This window comes from Chiloscyllium punctatum, chromosome 33 (genome assembly GCF_047496795.1).
Source record: "Chiloscyllium punctatum isolate Juve2018m chromosome 33, sChiPun1.3, whole genome shotgun sequence".
Lineage (NCBI taxonomy): Eukaryota > Metazoa > Chordata > Chondrichthyes > Orectolobiformes > Hemiscylliidae > Chiloscyllium > Chiloscyllium punctatum.
The window spans coordinates 60,207,243-60,223,598 of NC_092771.1; the positions used below are offsets into that span (position 1 = coordinate 60,207,243).

Sequence of the window (16,356 nt, forward strand, 5' to 3'; positions counted from 1 at the left end):
TTATCAGATTTACATTTCAACTACAGTATTTCTTAAAATCTCACATTGATTTATAAGAGAGGTTTAATGCTCCACTATGTTGTGAGAATGATCAATCCTGCAAAATAGTTTGCTCTCTGACCAATCTTGAAGCGTTCACTCCCGAGAATGCTTTGGCCCCTCTCCTCACTCACTCTGGTTGGAGAACCAGCCGCTACTCGGTCTTCCTGTTCCGCCCCTTCCTCCCAATTGCAGAGTTGATTCAGGCGTGACTTAGCAGGCAAGGGACAAAGGAAGTTCGAGTCGATGTTTTGTGACGCGGTGAAAATATCCCGAATCTTGGACCGAGGGGCCTGGGTTCAATTCACAGCTTGTGCAGGTGTGTGTAATAACAACTTTTACCAGGTTCATTAAGAAAAACAAGGGAAGTCAGGAACAGAGAGAAAACAATAGAAAATGCATGCAATGTGGTGGGGCTCTCAATGCTCAGATGATTTGACTCTTTACCAAGCGTATCAGGGTCCCAGTACAGACTCTTGCACGCCTCTTAGTGCACAGCCAGATACCACGATTGTGGGGGCAAAATGTTGTGGGCTATAGAGGTGCTTTTCTGGAAGGCGCTCAGTTTTTGTGGTGAAAACTGTTGAGAAGGAGTCGGGTTTTGTATGGAGCTACCTGTCCCCCTCCTGTTGCAGCCTCTTATTATTGTCGTGGCTCTACTTCGTACATGGAGAAAGTGAGGACTGCAGATGCTGGAGATCAGAGCTGAAAAATGTGTTGCTGGAAAAGCGCAGCAGGTCAGGTAGCATTCTCTACCTCGTACATGTTTGGTAGAGATCAGTGACACTTCGTAAGCCCACAATACAAGATCCATCACTCTGTTTAAGACAGTAAAAATCTCTTGTAGCACAATAGTCAGAGAACAATACAGTGCAGAATAGGCCCTTTGGTCCTTGATGTTGCGCCAACCTATGAACTATTCTCAGCTCATCCCCCTACACTATCCTGAAATCACCCATGTGCTTATCTAAAGGATTGTTTAAATCTCACTAACGTGGCTGAGTTAACTACATTAGTAGGTAGTGGATTCCATGTCCTAACCACTCTGAGTAAAGAACCTGCCTCTGACATCTGTCTTAAATCTATCATCCCTCAATTTGTAGATATGCCCCCTTATACACACTAATGTCTTCACCCTAGGAGTGGAGGGTGGGTTGGTGGGGACCGTGGATCTAACGTGGAAGTCACAGAAGGTATGGTCTCTGTGGAATGCTGAAAGGGGTGGGGAGGGAAATATATCTCAGGTGGTTGGATCTGATGGTGGACAGAGCAGAGGATGATGCATTGTATATGGGTGGAAGGTGAGGATGGTGGGATTCCATCTTTGTTGCATTTGGAGGGGTGGGGTTCAAGGGCAGTGCTGTGGGAAGTGGAGGAGATACACTGGAGGGCATTGTTGACCACATGTGAGGGGAAATTGCAGTCCTTGAAATAGGAAGCCACTTGGTATGTTCTGAAGTGTTCTTCCAGCTTGCATCAAGCTTAACTGGAACACTGCAGTAAGCATGAGACAGAGATGTTGGACAGGGAACTGTCTTGTGTGTTAAAGAGCAGGCAACTGGAAGCTCAGGGTCTTTTTTGCAGGCACAATGTAGATCATCAGCCACCATTTCCACCACCGCCACTGAGATGCGAGAAGGTTCCTGTCTCCTCCATTAACAGCTTTCCACCTTCCCACTCCTTTATCTTTCCAAATGTTCCTGTGTCTCTTTGGGCTCTGTCCCCACCTATTATTTACTCTTTAACCCTTATCTCCTGTAGTCCAATGATCTGTAGGTGAGGTGAATTGGCCCAGCTAAGTTTCCCGTAGTGTTCGGGGATGTGCATTAGTTCGGGGGAAATGGAGAGTAATAGAATAGGAGAATGGGTCTGGGTGGGATAAACTTCGGAGAGTGGGTGTGGAATTGTTGGGCCAAAGGGCCTGTTTCCTGAAGGGATTCTAATTTTCCCAGCTGTCATCGGTTCTGAGGAAGGGTCACTGGACCCGCGATAACCCATGGTGTGTGCAGGAGGCGGAAAGGGGAGAGTGGCAGCAGAAACCAGATGAAATGTATCAGTGTTGACTGGGAGGGTTTAGTTCCACTCTGGGCAGGTCGTTAGTCTGAATTAGAAACTCTTGGTCCCACGTTTGCAGCAAAGGGGAAGATGGCTTGGGCCTCAGGCAGTGAGAGGTCCTGGGTTATAGCCACCATCTTTATTTGGGGCAAGGTACAGCAAGGAGCATGCACGTGTCCTCTTCCTGGGTGGGGGCGGGGTGATTTGAAGAGGAGCATTTACACATCAAACACATACCAAGAGAAGTGTTTGCCTTCACTATTCATCTTGCACTGACTGTGAGCTTTGTTTTGTGAATTCATTTTATAGGATATTAATTGAGAATAATTGAGACAGGGATCTCAATAAACAAGTTTCTACAGTCAGCGGAGTCATCGGGATCTGAATATCATTGGCATTTCACTGTGGAACGAGAAAGGTTTGTCTGTTCTGTGTGGGAAAATATCTTCAATATTTTTGTCAAGCCAAAAGCAGAAAGATGTTCAAGTTCATGGTTGGATCACCCTTGGGGTATGTGTTCAATTCTTGGCCCTGCAGCTGTGGAAGGAGGTATTGGCCTGAGAGAGAGCACAGATTAATCCAAATTACACCTCGTCTTTTTGCAGGAACTGTCAGATTTAGTCTCAATCATCCACTTTGTAATGTTAATCTGTAAACTCCCTACTTCCAATTTTCTGTAAATTTTTCGTGGACTCAAATTCCAGCACCATTTCAGGTGGAACGTTCCAGATTCTGACAACTTTCTGTTCATTCAGAAACTGCTGAAGTCCATTTTGACTCTGGGGTTACAAAGGGCTGAATTGATAGATGCAATGCTGGTCCTGAGCTCCCATTGAGGTGCATTGGAACAGTACAGTGTAGGTGTGAGCAGACAATGAAAATGACAGGGCTGCACTGTGAGTGCTGCTTGGCTCAATGAGTGTGTTTTGGAGTTGGGTGTAAATAGTGAGGTGAGACAGGGAGAAGGTGAAGCTGAAACTCTGTTTTAGTTCAGGCCTTTCAGAAATTCACAGTCCCAATGGGAATAGCCAATTTGTCAGTGATACCTGTGGAGTATTTAAGTTTTTAAAGAATGACATATCAGCTTAAGTAAAGATGTTTTTTTGTTATTAGAATGGACATGTTTGAAGTGAAGGAAGGTTACTCACTCATTTAAATTCTCTTAATGGGAGTAACTAGATGAATGTAGAGAGATGTTGTGACAGGAGCCCTCAGACCTGTGGTGTGCTCCTCTTGCACAATGTGGGAAATAAGGGCCGCTTCCTGTGTCCCTGACGGCTATTTGTGCAGCAAGGGTTCCCATCTGCAGCTACTGGGAAACTGCTTTTCAGAGCTGGAGCTGAGAGTGGACTCACTGTGGAGCATCTGCAATACTGAGAATGTTATGGACAGCACGTTTAGTGAGTTAGTCACACTGCAGATGGGGGTTACACAGGCAGAAAGGGAATGGGTGACCATCAGATCGAGTAAAAGGCTCAGGAAGTGAGTACAAGAGTCCCCCGTTGTTATCCCCTTCTCATACAGATACTGTCTACCACTTGGGATTCTGGAAGGGCGGGAATGGGTGGGGTGGCTTCTCGGGAAATCAGCATCAGCCAGGTTCATGACACCACAGAGAGCTCTGCTCAGAACAAGAGGAATGAGAGTGGCAGGGCTATAGTGACAGGGGATTCAATAATCAGGGGTACAGCCAGGCACTTCTGTGCCCACAGACATGAATCCAGGATGGTATGTAATCTCCCTGGTGCCAAGATCCATGATATCATGGAGTGGCTGCAGGACATTCTGGAGCTGGAGGGTAAACAGGCCGTGGTGGTGCAACACACAGATACCAACGATATCGCTAAACAGAGGGATGAGGGCCTGAAAGCTGGACATGGGGAGAGCAGAGATGCATTAAAATGTAGCTCCTGAAATGTAATAATGTCAGACGTACTCCCAGTGCCATGTGCTAATGAGAGCAGGAATGAGAAAGTAGATCAGCTGGATGTGTGGCTGGGGAAATGGTGTATTAGAGAAGGGTTTTGATTCTTCAGGCACTGGGACTGTTTCGGGGTGGGACCTGTACCAGCCTGACCGGTCACCCCGGGCAGAGCTGAGACAAATTTGATGGGGGATTTTACCAGTTCTGTTGGTGAGTTTGTAACTAGTCTGGCAGGGGAATGGGAACTAAAGTGTAGGCTTATATGGGTCAGATTCAGGACTGGGAATGGGAGGTATAATATTTGTGATGTAGTCAGCGGCTCAGAAAGCCAAAGGAAAGGAGGATTAAACAAAGATTGAGTCCCTGTTCAGCCATCAGTCCTGACATCCCAGGAATGTGAGTCAACAAAATATGGAGCTGTTTACATGTCTATGACTCTGTGCTTCTCGAAAAACTCAATAAGGTTTGTGAGACACGACCTGCCCTTGACGAAACCATATTGATGATCTGAAATCATATTGTTGTTTGCCAGATGATTACAAATAGTGTCTCTTATAATCCTTTCCAAAACCATTCCTACAACAGAAGTAAGGCTCACTGGTATATAATTACCTGGGTCATCTCTACTGCCCTTCTTGATCAAGGGCATAACATTTGCAATCACCCAGTCCTCTGGTACTGAACTTGTAGGCAATGACAAATCAATATCAAAGCCGAAGCCTTTGCTATCTTCTCCCTAGTTTCCCAGACAATCTACGGATAAATCCCATCCAGCCCAGGGGACTTGTCTACTTTAATCCTTCTAGAATTGATAACACATGTTCGTAACTAACCTCGGTCCTTTCTAGTCTCACATCTTCTACCTCATTATTATCTACAATATTCTAATTTTCCTGAGTGAAAACCAATGAGATATGTTTGTTTAGCACCTCTCCGATTTCCACAGTGTCCACACTCCACTTCCCACTTCTGTCTTTGATTGGCCTTATTCCTACCCTATCCTTTATTCCTCAAATACCTATAGAAAGCTTTAGGGTACTCCTTTATTCTATTCGCAAAAGACTGCTCGTGTCCTCTCTTTGCTCTTCTTAACTCTCTTGAAATCCTTCCTATCTGATCTGTAAGTCTCCATCGCCTCATCTGTACCATTTGTGTCATCAACACATAAGCCTCCTACTTCTTCGTAACAAGAGATGCAATTTCTGTGGTAAACCACGGTTCCCTTACCTTATCCCTTCCTCCCTGCCTGACAGGGACATACCTATCAAGGACACGTAATATCTGTTCCTTAAACCAGCTCCACATTTCCATTGTCTGCATCCACTGCATTTCGCGACTCCATCCTCTGCATCCTAATTCTTGCAGAATCGCATTATAATTGCCACTGCCCCATTGATAAGTCTTCACCTGTGGCATATACCTATCCCTTTTCATCGCTAAACTAAACATAACTGAATTATGATCACTCTCTCCAAAGTGCTCACCTACAACTAAATCAAACACCTAGTCCGGTTCATGACCAAGCACCAGATCCAATGTGGCATTCCCTCTTGTCGGCCCTTTGACATACTGTGTCAGGAAACCCTCCTGTACACATTGGACAAAAACTGATCCATCCGACGTACTAGAATTATAGAATTTCCAGTCAATGTTGGGGAAGTTAAAGTCCCCCATAATGACCACCATGTTACTTTCACTCTGACCCAGAGTAATTTTGCTAATCCTCTCTTCCCCCTCCCTGGAACTCTGTGGTGGCCTATAAAAACTCCAAGCAGTGTGACCTCCCCTCTCCTGTTTCTAATCTCAGCCCACACTAATTCAGTAGACAAGTCCTCCCCAAATGTTCTCTCAGCCACCGTTATACTATCCTTGACTAACATGACATGCATGGGCCCATTGCGGTGCTTCAAATTCCATGAGGCAGCCATACTTTCTATGACAGACAGACTCAGTCTGGAACCTCCTCTATCCTTAAGACCTTATGCACTGCCTACGCTCCTCCATTTCCCCTTTGCACGTTCCCTTTTCAACCCATCCCATCCCACCCCACCTGCATCACTCCACAATTGGAGCTGTCAAGGGCAGAAGTCTGTGGAAAACCCTCCCTAACCGTCTCTATCCTCCGTTAAGATGTATTTTAAAATCATCCTCCTTAATCAATGTTTTGATCATCCATGAAACACCTTAGGAGATTTGCCATTATGAAAGATTCCATATAAAGCAAGTAGTTGTTGTTATTGCTGTACATTAGGAGAAACAGGAATGATGCTTTCAAAATTCTAACAAGAAAGTCACTGATAGGCACAGTGTGTAGGCTAAATAATAACATCACAATGGGATGGGCAATATACAAAGAAATAACTAATGCCTGTAAAAATGGTACGGCTATTATCATGGGTGATTTTAATCTACATGTAGATTGGTCAAACCAGCTCAGTCAGGGTAGCCTTGAGGAATACATTAAGTGTATCCATGATAGTTTTTTGAACAGTATGAAATGTAACCGACAAGGAGCAAGCTATCCAAGATCTGGCCCCCGTGCAATGAGACAGGAATAATTAATGACCTCAGAGCTAGGGATCCTCTTGCAAGAAGTGATCACTGTATGGTTGAATTTAGAGTACATCTGGAAAGTGTGAAGATAAAATTTAATATCTTGGTCCTGTGTTTGAACACGGGGAAAATAGAATGAGGGAGAACCTGGATAAAGTAGACTGAAAACAAAGATTTTATGGTGGGACAGTTGATGAGCAGTGAAAGATTTTCAAAGACATTTTAGGAAGTGCTCAGCAAAGGCATATTTCAGTGAAAAGGAAGGACTATAAGAAAAGGCGGTGGACAAAAGATAGGGAATTCTACGCCAGTTACCTTATTCTCTGCAGTTGGAAAGATGCGTTGATCTATTATCAGGGAAGAAATAGCAGGGAATCTCGATAGAAATTGTCCCATTGGGCAGACAGAGCATGGATTCATGAAGGGCAGGTCATGCTTGACAAATCGTTTGGAATTCTAAGAAGACATTTCAAGCAAGGTGGACAACGGGGACCCAGTGGACGCGGTGTACCTTGATTTCCAAAAGGCCTTCAACAAGGTGCCATGCAAGTGGCTGTTGCATTATATAAGGGTGCATGGGATAGAGTATTAGCATGGATAGAAGATTTGGTTGACTAACAGGAAGCAAAGAGTGGGGATAAATAAGCCTTATTCTGGCTGGCAATCAGTAACTAGTAGTGTGCCTCTAGGATCAGTGTTGGGACTGCAATTATTTAGAATTGATACAGATGATTTGGAGTTGGGGACCACATGTCGGGTGTCAAAGTTTGCATATGAGACTAAGAAGAGTAGCAGGAGAAAGTGTGCAGAGGACTGGGAAACTTTGCAGAGGAACATAGATACATTGAGTTAGTGGGCAATGGTTTGGTAAGTGGAATATTATTTTTATAAATGTAAAGTCATACTCTTTGGTTGGAGTAACATTAATAAAAAGATGATTACTTGAATTTTAAAAAAAGTTACATTATTTGCTATGCAGAGGCACCTGAATATTCTTCTGCAGGAGGGTGGGTCACCAGGTGTAACAATCAATTCAGAAGGCAAATGGAATTTTGTCCTTCATTGCTGAAGGGATTGTGTTTAAAAGCAGAGGTTATGTTCTCGCTATAATGGGTGCTGGTGAGGCCACACCTGGAGTACTGCATGCAGTTTTTACCTCCTTACGTGCTCAAGGATGTACTGGCACTAGATGGGGTGCAGAGGAGATTAACTATGTTGATTCCGGAGGTGAGGGGTTCGGTTTAACAGAGACGGAGTAGATTGGGATTATATTCATTGGAATTCAGAAGAATGGGAAATATATAAAATAATGAATGGAATGCATAAAATAGAAGTAGAGAGGATGTTTCCACTGGCAGATGAAGCCAGGACAAGAGGGCATCAGCATAAGATTAGAGGCAGCAAATTTAGGAGTGAATTGAGAAGGAATGTCTTGACCTCGATGGAGTGCATTGCCCAGGGAAGTAGTTGATGCTAGTTCAATGAACGTTTTTAAAGCTAAGTTAGTTTTTTTTAAAAAGGAAATAACTAATTAAGGAATATGGTGAGAACGTGGGTAAATGGTTCTGCATCCACAAAATGATCAGCCATAATCTTATCAAATGTTAGAGCAGGCTCGAAGCGCAGGACGGCCTTCTCCTTTTCCAAGATCTTTTGTTCTTATGTTATGCATTCCTCCCTCACTCGTGACTTGTAGATGCTGGTGTTGGATTAGGATGGACAAAATTAAAATTCACAGAACACCAGGTTATAGTCCAACAGGTTTATTTGGAAGCACTACTTTGCTGGTCCTTCATCAGGTGGTTGTGTGATTTTTAACTTTGTCCCTCACTCTTGTAACTGAGAAACAGCAACAAAAGCCACGAAGCAGTGCGCAAGCTCCAGCCAACAGTTGGTATTGAGGACAATGAAGAAGGTTATCTCAGAATACAATGGGATATTGATCAGATGGGCCAATGGGCTGAGGACAGGCAGATAGGATTTAATTTAGATAGATTAGGTTAGGATAACTGGTTGGCAAAAACCGGTTGGACCGAAGTGATTGGTGTCAGTGGTGGACCAATGAAAAGGCAGGGGCGGACCTGGAGGACTTGGCGGCAGTTGGTCCTCCGGCCAATCAGTGAATGAGGGCGGGACTAGACTATACCACGTGATCATCCTCGCGGTGGGCGCAAATGTTGGGGATGTCGGTAAGGAAAGAAATAAACAGCAGGAAGCGGGAGGGAAATGGTGTTGGTGTGGTCTGAGAGGTTTTACAATCATTTGGTACACATCGGAAGATACAACTTTGAACCTTACAGTCCAGTTTTTGCAGCAAACGGGAATATGCCTCGTTGAGTAATCGGCCCGAGTGAGCGCCGCCATCTTTATTCGGGGCAATGATTCACTGGACACGTGCGCGGCCGCCAGCTTTGTAGGGGGCAAAGTTCAGAGGGATGTACGTGCAGCTTTCCCTGAGTCATAGGGCAGGATTTACACAGAGCACATTCAAACCCAGAGAAATGGACTTTTTTCTGGATTTGTTTCATCATTCTTTTAAATGATTTGGATGTGAATAGAGGCCGTATAATTAATAAGCTTGCAGGTGACACCAAAATTGGAGGTATTGTGGGCAATGAAGAAGGTTATCTCAGAGTACAGTGGGATATTGATCAGATGGGGCCAATGGGCTGAGGAGTGGCAAAAAGGATTTAATTTAGGTAGATTAGATTTGGATATCTGGTTGGCATAGGTTGGACCGAAGAAGTCTGTTTCTGTGCTCGACATCTTTGACTGTGGGATCATAAAAGTGAACTCTGCTCTGATTCACCTCTGGGTTCTCTGTCCACTTGTTCCTTATCTAGCTTCCTCAGTCTCTCATGGGTGTAGTTTTGCTCTGTATAGTATTTTACTATTACTTTCACAGCTGTTTTGTAAATGAATTGAAAAATGTAGAGCTGGAAAAACACAGCAGGCCAGGCAGCATCCGAGGAGCAGGAGTATCAACGTTTCGGGCATAAGCCCTTCTTCAGGAATGTAAATGAATTGTCCACTGCTGCCGGTTCCTGATCGTATGCTGTTCCATTATCAGGTTATTTTTTCCACAATATCTTAGACAGTCAAGAATTCTTTTTTCCAATAAGCGAGTGCATTTTCCTTCAATTTCTGACAGTCAAGTTCTGCACCATTTTCATTCCCTGTAATTCATATTGCACTCCATGAAACATCAACTGTGTATTTCTCCTTCCACAGAAGCCAGTGATCAATGCCAAAGCCTTGTTGCCTGTGGAGAGGGTGATGTTTGACTTCCTTGTACTGCTGCAGTTTGTATGGTGAAGGTGGTTGGGTAAGAGACATTACAGATTATTCACTCAGTGATATTGAAGAGTAGAAGATATCTGTACAAATCATCATAGTTTTAATTTCACAAAAATATTATTGAGAAGTTTTGACATAAGGCTACAGATGGAGAATATTGTGTCCAGTGACCACAACCATTGCCAAATAAGCAGTTTTTCAAGAATGCCTTAAAGGAAGAAAGTAGATCTTAGTGGGTTAGAGTGGGGATTCCAGACCATGTTCCCTTGGAGTCTATAGAAACAGTCACACAGGTGAACTCAAAAATAAACACATCATTGAGAGTCTGAACTAAAATGAGTTATTGAGATATGAAAAGGTGTGTGGTGCAGGGAGATAGGAATGATTACAGCCAGGAATTAATTCAAAGGTGCGAAAGTAAATTGTTGTTGCTTATAAATGGGAGTATTTTGATTGATCAGCAGGTTTTGGTACAAGTGAGCACTTTGGCAGTAGAGTTTTCAATATTCTTGAGATTATCGGGAGGGTGAATGTGGGATGCTGGCCAGGAGTGGGTTTAGACAATGAGATCTTGAGTTAACAAAAGGAATGAATGAGAGTTTCAGCAAATGAGCTGAGACTGTGGTGAGGTCAGGTGATATCACTGAAGTCGAAATAGTGGACTTGGAGGGGGTCTGGCCTGTCATCCTCACCTCATTCAGCTGTTTGTCAGTTTGTGAATCAAGTCTGTAACAAGCTCAGGAACTGAGTTGCCCTGGCAGAACCCAAACTGGGCATCACTGAGCAGGTTATTGCTGAGCAGGTGCTTGACAGCACTGTTGATGACACCTTCCATCACCTCACTGCTGAGCGAGTGTGGACTGATGGAGGGGAATTGGCTGAGTTGGATCTGCCCTGTGTTGTTGTGTTGAACATCCCTGAGCAATATTCCACAAAGTCGGTAGGTGCCAGTGCTGGAGCAGTACTTGTCTTGTTGGGCAGCAGGTTCTGGAGCACAGCCAACAGTATTATTGCCAGAATATTGGCAGGGCCCCTAGCCTTTACATTACTCATCCATTTCTTGATCTGATTTGAAATGAGTTTTCAACCAAGTCGATCCATATCTGTGATGTCAGGGACCAATGGAGAAGGCTCATCCACTTGGCACTGCTGGCTGAAAATCGCTGCTAATGCTGTCCTCTTATCTGTTGCATGAATGTGTGAGACCCCTCCATCGGTAAGGGTGGGGATATCTGTGATGCTTCCTCCAGTGAGTTGTTTTATTGTCCATCACTATTCTTGACTAGGTGTGGCAGAACTGCAGAACTCCGATCTAATCTGTTGGTTCTATTTGGTGTTGCTTGTGCTGTTTGGCTTGCAGGTTTGGTAGCTGCACCAGGTTGGCACCTCATTTTTAGGTATGCCTGGTACTGCTCCTGGCATGCCCTCCTGCATTCACCATTGAACCAGGGTTGATTCCCCTGGCTTGATGTTAATGGTCAAGTGTGGGATATCAGGCCATGAGATTTCAGATTGGGCTGGAGTACAGTTCTGCTGCTGTTGTTGGCCCACAGTGAGGCAGAAGTTGCAGGGTCAAGAGGGCTGATTGTGTGGTTGTATTTGCAAGTGCATTGGTAGATGTAATGTGGTCCATCCAGTTTCATTCCTTTGCTGAGACTGTGCAGTGATTAATACAATGAGTGATTTGATGGGCCTACTATCGGGTTTCTTTCCCTCAAGGACATTGGGGATGTTTTTCTGCCATTGACAATGGTTCCATGGCAAACAGTAGTTTCTTCATTCCAGGTATTTTTTTCTTGAATTCAGAGCCACCCTCTACCAATTTGGGATTCAAACCTGAACTTCAGTTGTATATTTTAATATTCTTGATAAATGATAAATACGACAGGTTTGTTCACTTATTTTTAGAATCACTATCACAGGCTTTGTTTATTGTTTTGGAAATAAAAACACTGTCCATTATCCTGTCTCCTCCATCCTCCCTTCCAACAACGAGTGAGGAGCACATGGAGTTTCTCTGTCCATAATATTGAGACAATCCGATCAGCTGCCTCTGCTTCTTCCCTCCCTCTCCACTAGCCCACCGAGCCAAACTGCCTCACAAGGATGCTCCTCATTTTAGTCCTAAACTTGCATTTCCTCGAGTCTCTTGTCAAGCCTTATTAGAGGTCATCTTGACCATTTACCCTAGTGTAGCTAAATTATGGACATTCCAAATCTGTCTGATCCTCCTGCTTGTCACCGCCCCCCCCCCCCCCCCCAATCCAACCTTGCAATTCACAGATCTTGTTCCATGATCTGTCTGTCTGTCTTTTCTGGTTATGTCCTTCTCTCCCATTCTGCTAAAACCTAATATTTGACCTCACCATCATTGGAAAATCCTGCTCCGTCTCCACTCTCTCTCTTTCCTTTCTGAATTAATTGTATTTGGTGTCCCTCCAGGATCTGTCCTTGGTTCATCCTGTTTCTCATCTACATACTGCCAGGAGGTAACATCGCCCAAAAGCACTGTTAGGTTTCACATGTACACTGGCAATGCCCGGCTCTCCCTCCCCATCATCCCTCTCCATTACTCCACTATTACTCAGTTATCAAACTGCTTACCACGCTTCGATTAGCTGCAATTCACTCCAATGAAACACTGCAATTGTTAAACCCATTGCCTTCAGTTGTTATTCCAAATTCATTTCCCTTCCTGCTGTGTCCCTCCCTCTCACTGGGAAGTGTCTGAGGCAGAACTACATTCTTCACAATATTGCTTTCATATCTGACCCCAAGGTGACCTTCTGATCAGACATCCACACAATCACAAACACCAGGAATTTCAATCTCAAACGTTGCTTGTCTCCTTCTCACCCCAGCTCCATTGCTACTGAAACCCTAACCTGTGTCGGTGTTGCCTTTAACTTGACAAATCTGAAAGAGAACCCTTGATTCCACGACTGACCCAGAATCTGGTTCAAGACTCACCCGTAATGGGACACATCCTCTCCATATTTACCCTGTCAAACCTTGACAGAATCCTGTATGTTTCAAAGAGATCACCTCTCATTCTTCCAAAGTCCAGTGAGTATATTCCCAACTTATTCAGCCTTTGCTTACAGGATAATCCCTTCAAAACAGGGATCATCCCAATGGATCTTCTCTGAAATGCCTCCAATAAACTGCACTATTTCATGAACTAAAGTGACCAAATCTGTTCACGTTACTCCAGATGTGGTCTCACTTGCCATTTGTTTAGTTGCCCTAAGGTATATACTCCAAACTCTTATATTGCAAACACTTTGAAATAAGGGACAGCATTCCATTCCCTTTCCTGATTCCCTGTTGTAATTGTGTGCTCGCTTTCTGTGTTTCCTGCTCATTTTCCCCCAGTCCCTTTGGTGCAGCTTTCTACAGTTTATCCCAAGTTATACTCTATTTGCCAACTTGTTGCCCAGGTTTCCTGTGAATATCTCTCTGTAAACTGTTTATAATCCTTTTGGAACTTTCCTGTTATGCCTTTTCTAGGAGATTTCCCCCCTCATTATTCGAAACATGTACTGTGAGCACTGGGCAGTGGGAAGCATACACAGTTGCTATCTTTCAGGGATACTCTGTTTCATGACTGGGAGGAGCTTGTTGCCCATTGGTGAGAATGGAGACATCTTGCCCATCAAGGTGCATGAGCCTTTCACACCCCACGTCTTATTGAGGAGACACAGCGGCAGAATGGAAGGAAAGGAAAGAAAAGGAAGCAAATCCTGCTCTCTATAACTCATTGAATCTTGGGACATTCTATCCCATGTTCAGTCACATGAAGTCCCAAGGTGGAAACTCATGGAAACCCACATAGATTTGCCCTTGAAGTGCCTGCTGACCTCCACCAGGGGTAATGTGTACAGTCCTCCTGGGCCAGGAGGAGGGGAGTGTATGCGTTTCAAACTTGAACTGACAGTGACGGATTTTATAAATTTGTATTACGGGCAGATATTCAGATGGTAATCTCAGTCATTGTAACGCCAAACTGACAGAATTACTCAATACATCAGGCCCTGGATATTCATATTGTGTGAGAGTATTGTGTTCCAGATCAATACCATTTGCTGAATAAAAGTTCTCCTTTGAATCAAACCATCCTCTCAATAGATCTTCCCATATCTTCAACATGTGTCCTGTAATCCTTGTATAATGAGCTGATGGGTGTAAGGTTTATTATTATAATATGTAACTTTTGTAAACTTTTGTCACAGCTCCCCAAATTTCCTTTGCTACAAGGAGAACACATTCAGTCTTTCCAAACCGCTGATTTCCCAATGTCTGTTTGCTCTCTATCAGGTACACATCAGGATTGTGTTGGAACATTCTCCACTTGCCTGCATCAGTGCACCCCCCCCCCCCAACAATATTAAAGAAAGTGAACATCCTCCAGGATAAAGTACTGTACCTGAGTGGTTTCCCATCCACCACCTTCAGCATTCCCTTTCCCCACCCTCGAGGCACAGTGGCATCGCTGTGTAAAAGATCAAGTCAGCATTGTCCTACCCGACCACAGGACTGCTCTCTCATTAGAGAGAGATGTCTGGTAGTGGTTAACCTGAATATTACCACAGCACAGCCAAGGGGAGAAGTTGAAAAGGAGAGTCCATTAATTACGGATGGTTGTTCTTGATGTGCATTAGCAACACACATGTCACGTGAACAATTAATGTTAAAAAAGCCCCACAAATTCTGCAACTAAAATCCCCCATTCCTTGAACCATCCTGGTCAATCTCCTGTGCCCTGTCTCAGGGACCCTGCCATCCTTCACAATGTGTGGGCGATCTGTGGTTCGCACAGACTTAGCTGCTCTGAACCCTGTGGGTGATAGCATAGAGCAACAGTTGCACTAAACCTCACTGTCTGGAAGAGTGAGAGACAGAAATCCTGAAGGCATTTAAAATCTATTTAGGAACACACATGCAAGGCCAAGGCTGACAGGTCTATGTGCTCTGTGCTGGAAAATGGGATTAAAATAGTCATCTGGGAGATTTCTTTACAGCATAAACCCAATGGACCACAAAACCGTTTTCCGTCCTGTAGACCACAGACGCGTAATATAGGAATATGACAAGCCACAATAGAAACCAGGTCAGAGAAGGTGATATGAGAATAGATGATACGTGATTGATTAATGTTTTTTGGAGGAAAATGTGACAGAGGTTAAGCGGGACATTGTGGAGCTCTGGGTGCAGGAATCTGAAATAAAAATGGGTTATCCTGAAGGCTGGAATTAAAGAAAGGCACATCACAGAGATTTGTGAGGGTGGACAAGATTAAAGATAGTGTGTTGAGACTGCAGGAGATTAGAGATTGGAGGATGTTGCAGAGATTGAGATGTCTTTGATACCAGAGATAGTGATAGTTCTGAGGCTAGAGAGGAATTATAAAGATAAGGATGAGTTGTTAGCTTTCCCAACACTCCCTCTTTACTGATAATGATTGTTTCTCTGTCCTCATCTGCCATTGCCTCCATAGGCCTGCGACAATGAGACTACACAGACAGTATGTTCCTGTTAAGGCCAAGGCTGGTAGGCGTCGAGAATGCTGCATGACCTGTAAGATTGAGGCTCTGGTCAAGAAAATGAAGGATATGGCAGGTACAGACCCCACTGTGTTTGTGTGAATCCCTAGAGGACTACAAGGGCAGTAGGAGTATACTTGCGGAAAACCAGGAGGCAAAAAAGGGGACATGAGATAGCTTTGGGAAATAGGTTTAAGGAGAATCCAAAGAGATTCTACAAACACACTAAAGACAAAAGAATAACTAGGCAGAGAATAGCGACCCTCAAAGATCAACAAGTCTGTCTATGGAACAGCAGGAGGTGGGAGAGATTCTGTAATTCTTTCATGTCAGTTTTTACTGAAAGAGGATATGAAAGTTAGAGAAGTTGGAGAAATAAATAGTGATAACTTGGCAAGTGTACATATTACAGAGGAGGTGGTACTGGATGTCTTAAAATGCATAAGGGTGGATAAATCCCTGAATCTGATCAGGTTTATCCCAGAACTTTGTGGGTAAATAGGGAAGCTTTTGCTGGGCCCCTCACTGCAATAGTTGTATCATCGATCGCCACAGGTGAGGTGCTGGAAGATGGGTGCCATTATTTGAGAAAGGTGGTAAGGAAAAGCCAGGGAACTATAGACCGGTGAGCCTGAAGTCAGTGGCAGAGAAGTTGTTGGAAGGATTCTCCGGGACAGGATTTACATGTCATTGAAAAAGCAAGAAATAATTAGGGAGAGTCAGCATGGCTTTGTGCATTGAAATCAGTAACTTGGACTTGAGAAAGACACAAGGTTTCACACAACACACTGGTTAGCAGGTTCAATACCATAGAATTCTGGCGGAACTAGCTGTTTGGATACAGAATTGGCTGGAAGGTCAACACAGAAACAGAGACCCGTCAGTCCGACCAGTACATGCTGATCAGATATCCCAATGCAATCTAGTCCCCCCTGTCAGCACCCG

General features: G+C 44.1%; 1 long non-coding RNA gene across 1 annotated transcript in view; it reads left to right on the top strand.

Annotated features, from left to right (window-relative positions):
* Positions 1-15,832, top strand: part of LOC140458557 (uncharacterized) — a 108,227-nt gene extending 92,395 nt beyond the window's left edge. Inside the window, exons 3-4 of the long non-coding RNA XR_011953535.1 lie at positions 9,803-9,896; positions 15,366-15,832. This is a non-coding gene — a long non-coding RNA (uncharacterized lncRNA). The remainder of the gene's footprint in view (positions 1-9,802; positions 9,897-15,365) is intronic.
* The last annotated feature ends 524 nt before the right edge of the window (positions 15,833-16,356 follow it).